This window comes from Gopherus evgoodei, unplaced genomic scaffold (genome assembly GCF_007399415.2).
Source record: "Gopherus evgoodei ecotype Sinaloan lineage unplaced genomic scaffold, rGopEvg1_v1.p scaffold_46_arrow_ctg1, whole genome shotgun sequence".
Classification (NCBI taxonomy): Eukaryota; Metazoa; Chordata; order Testudines; family Testudinidae; genus Gopherus; species Gopherus evgoodei.
Window position 1 is genome coordinate 1,814,189 of NW_022060067.1, and position 4,808 is coordinate 1,818,996.

General features: G+C 46.6%; 1 non-coding gene across 1 annotated transcript; it reads right to left on the bottom strand.

Annotated features, from left to right (window-relative positions):
* Positions 1 to 2,596: 2,596 nt before the first annotated feature.
* Positions 2,597 to 2,791, bottom strand: LOC115642853. The gene has a single exon (XR_003998257.1). It is a non-coding gene; the product is annotated as a U2 spliceosomal RNA (small nuclear RNA).
* Between the last annotated feature and the right edge of the window lie 2,017 nt (positions 2,792 to 4,808).

A 4,808-nucleotide genomic window follows, 5' to 3' on the forward strand; every position in this document is an offset into this window, starting at 1 on the left:
ACTATAGAGAAGTCTATCCTGAGTGCTGGCTGGTGGGTCTGGCCCACATGCTCAGGGTTTAACTGATTGCCGTATTTGGAGTCGGGAAGGAATTTTCCTCCAGGGCAGATGGGCAGAGGCCCTGGAGGTTTTTCGCCTTCCTCTGCATCATGGGTCATGGGTCATTTGCTGGAGGATTCTCTGCAGCTTGAGGTCTTCAAACCACAATCTGAGGATTGAATTAGGCTTGTGTGCGTGTGTGTGTGTTAGATGGGTGGGAGAGTGTCTAGAAACTGCTCTCCTATAGCTTCTTTTCTCTGATTGCCTGTAGAAAATCTGAAGTAGAGAGCAAACCGCATTGCCTCCTCTATGGGTATGTCTACACTACGGGATTATTCCGATTTTACATAAACTGGTTTTGTAAAAGAGATTGTATAAAGTTGAGTGCACGCAGCCACACTAAGCACATTAATTTGGTGGTGTGCATGCATGTACTGAGGCTAGCGTCGATTTCCGAAGCGTTGTACTGTGGGTAGCTATCCCGTAGCTATCCCATAGTTCCCGCAGTCTCCCCGTCCATTGGAATTCTGGGTTGAGATCTCACTGCCTGATGGGGCAAAAACAGTGTCGCGGGTGATTCTGGGTAAATGTCATCACTCAGGCCTCTCTCTGTGAAAGCAACGGCAGACAATCATTTCGTGCCCTTTTTCCCTGGATTGCCCTGGCAGACGCCATAGCATGGCAACCATGGTGCTTGTTTTGCCTTTTGTCACTGTCACCGTATGTGTACTGGATGCTGCTGACAGACACGGTACTGCAGTGCTACACAGCAGTATTCATTTGCTTTTGCAAGGTAGCAGAGATGGTTACCATCCCTATTGTACTATCTGCCATTGCAAAATTGGCAATGAGATGATGGTTATCAGCTGTTTTGTACTGTCTGCTGCTGTCATGGGTGCTCCTGGCTAGCCTCGCTGAGGTTGGCTGGGGGCGCATGGAGAAAAATGGGAATGACTCCCCAGGTCATTCCTTTCTCTATGTTTTGTCTAAAAATAGAGTCAGTCTGGCCTAGAATATCAGGAAAGTGTACTAGAGAACCAGAGATCCTGCAGAAATGATCAGCTGCATGTCATTCTAGAGGGTGCCCCTGCAACAACCCCAATTGTTGCTTCCCTCATCCCCCAACCCTCCTGGGCTACTGTGGCAGTGTCCCCCCATTTGTGTGATGAAGTAATAAAGAATGCAGGAATAAGAAACACTGACTTTTTAGTGAGACAAAATGAAGGGGACGCAGCCTGCTGCTGCTATGATAGTCCAGAATCTTTTCTTTAGACATGAAAGGAGGGGGCTGATAGAGCTCAGCCTCTAGTTGTTATAATGAGAATGGTTATCAGCCATTCCATACCATCTGCTGGGAATGACTCCTAATCATTCCCATTTTTACCCAGGCACTCCTGGCTGATCTCACTGAGGCCAACCAGGAGCACTTATGGGCTGATGATGACTATGGATACAAGTCATATTGTACCCTCTACCACCAGGAAGGGGACACTGGTGTTCAGCAGTGCAGTACCCCGTCTGCCAGCAGCATGCAGTACACATAGAGTGACATTGAAAAAAGGTGAGAAACTACTTTTTCCGTTTTCTTTTGGGGGGAGGGGAAGAAGGGTGCAAATTGACAACATACACCCTGAAACACCCAGGAAAATGTTTTTGACTCTTCAGGCATTGGGAGCTCAGCCAAGAATGCAAATGCTTTTCGAAGACTGCTGGGACTGTGGGATAGCTGGAGTCCTCATCATCCCCTCCCTCCCTCCATGAGCGTCCATTTCATTCTTTGGCTTTCCGTTACGCTTGTCACACAGCACTGTGCTGAGTTCTTGCTGCGGCCTCTGTCTATCATAGCCTGGAGATTTTTTCAAATGCTTTGTCATTTCATCTTCTGTAATGGAGCTCTGATAGAACAGATTTGTCTCCCCATACAGTGATCAGATCCAGTGTGTCCCATACGGTCCATGCTGGAGCTCTTTTTGGGTTTGGGACTGCATCACAACCCGTGCTGATCAGAGCTCCATGCTGGGCAAACAGAAAATGAGGTTCAAAACTTCATGAGGTTTTTCCTGTCTACCTGGCCAGTGCATCCGAGTTCAAATTGCTTTCCAGAGCGGTCACAATGGTGCACTGTGGGATACCGCCTGGAGGCCAATACCATTGAATTGCGGCCACACTAACCCTAATCCGACATGGCAATACCGAATTCAGCGCTACTCCTCTCGTCGGGGAGGAGTACAGAAACCGGTTTAAAGAGGCCTTTTTAGCAATATAAAGGGCTTCATTGTGTGGACGGGTGCAAGGTTAATTCGGTTTAATGCTGCTAAATTCTGTTTAAACGCGTATTGCAGACCAGGCCTAAGAAAGCAGCTGTTTGACCTACAAACAACGACAAAGTAAAACCTGCAAGAGCAGCCTTTCAACTCAGAGGCCTAATAATAAGATGTTACTAATAACTGACGAAAGAGTTAGAAACGACTCAAAACCATACTCAGTACAAACCAAACGGGAACACAGACAACTCCACTTTTCTTCGCTGCTCTTCAACCATGATATTCTCCCCAGAGGGAAGTCCACCGCTCCTGGGGGTTGAGCCCCACAATAACAGGGTGATGTGTGCAGTGGATGGAGGAAGCTGCTATTCCATCTCCCCAGTCCAAAAATCAGTTTAATAGCTAATCCTGAGATAGAGAAAGTATCAGTTATTAAAGTGATAAGAACTAATTTAACATTTTGATTTCAGCCAATGTTAAAATGATCTAACATACAGGTTAATAAAAACATTTCTAGTCCTCTGCATAGAACGCTTAAATGATGCAAAAATAGCAAGTTTGGTTTAAAAAGTCATAAAAGGGACATCATCCCTAATCTGACACTTGGTGAAATGTAAGTCTAGAACACACAACCAGTTTGGGGATTGTGCTCTGCTTCTTAACAGTCTGCCCTGAGGTTGCCACTCGCAGTCATAAGCTACTTCAGACAGCTTGGGCCATCTCATCCATGGATCAGTAACTGGTTAAAAGTTTGGAAAAAAAGGGTAGGACTAAACAGTCAGTTTTTGCAACGGAAAGGGAGCAAATAGCAGGCTTCCAAAGTATGAGACGAGACTACAGACATTAGGACTGGTCAGTTTAGACAAGAGATGACTAAGGAGAGACACCATATAGCACCAGTTCTCAACCAGGTATCTGCCAAAAGAAACCAAGCTTGACCCACCTCCCCAAGCCACCAAACCAGCCTGCCTGCCTTGAAGGGTTGGGGAGAAAGGACAAAACAAAAAATTGCAGAATCAATGCAGAAGAGAGAACTCTTCCCCTGCCATTATCAGTACGGATTGCCTCACAGCCACTGAACAGGAATAGCAAAAGTCCAACCAAAATTCTACTTTCTTTCCACTACAAGAGATAATGGCCTCACAAAATTAGGGTGGGAGCTGCTCTCCTGAGACAGTCCTGCTGCTGCCTAGGCGCATGGCAGACAGAGATGGGCCGGCAACCAAGACAGTTTTGATCCTTTCAAAGGCAAGAGGGAAATGCGACAAGTGCACACATAGCAGAGAATGGTTTTGATTTGTCAACCTCTGGGTTACAGGCCCAGCATGCTTCCACTGCACCACTCTGCTGGCTCTTCAACCCCCGTGCCACCCAGCCGCCGCTATCCGGATTAGTGCCTTTCGAGCTCTCACGCTGGCAGGTAGATGCAGGCAGATGTGCAGGCAGCTAGGCAGCTGCCCTGGTCACAGGATTTTACAGCTTATAAAGGGTAAAGGGGATCTATTTAGGGTTTGGACCCCATTGGGAGCTGGGTAGCTGAGTGCCGGAGATGGGAGCACTTCTTAAACTGTTTTCAGTTAAGCCTTCAGCTTGTGGGGGATGAGGTTCAGCCTTGGATCCGCGTCTGCAGCAGGCAAGCACCTCTGGTTCAATGGGCTCCCCCGCTGTCTTAGAAGAGCAAACCCAGAGCAAATGCACACGCCTTGCAAAGGAACAGGAGCCGGGATCTCGAACAAATGTCAACATTTTATTAAGATGATGTTCAAAGAAAAAAAAAGTGTATGGTACAGCGTTTAGGCATAGAAGTTTCTGGTGATCAGGGAACAACATACAGGTTACCAAGGGGATGTGAAGTTCGGTTTAAGATTGAGTGGCGTATGGAATACATAATCTGCAATAGCCCCGACTGGAGGTAAAAGGTTAACGTACAGACACTGAGTTAGGAGGGTATGTTGTCCATGTGAGGGCTACATTCAGGTGTGGAGTGTAAGGAGCGGGTATGACAATGAGGCTGGATTGACCCGCGTTTGGTGAGTTTTAACGTTCAGTGTTTTTTAATCTTTGCCACAATCTAGTTTAAGCAGGGTCTGTATGAACTCTACCCTGCCATCTGTTGGTGATCTGTTGTAAAGGCGTTTTGGGGTTGATGTTATTTGCATGGTTCCACCCACCCCGGATTGCATGATGGGAGTGCTTGTCCAGAAGATCATTTCAGCTGCTGTTGGATCCCCAGTCTCTTTGTTATTGGGGCAAGAGTAATTCAGTGTATTCTCCTGTTTATTTTGGATCAAGGACAGAGTAACTATACCTGGCATTTGAGGTCTGAGAGCTTGACTCTCGGCTGAAAAGTATTCACCATTAAGAGGTATGGGTTCCAAACACCAAATGTGTGTGGGAGGTAGGAATGGATGTTTATTTGCTTCTTACTTGCCTGTACCAGTTGATTTTCTTTCTGTTGTCCCTGGTGTGTAAAAACAGTGATATTTTTGAATCTCTTAGAAATGT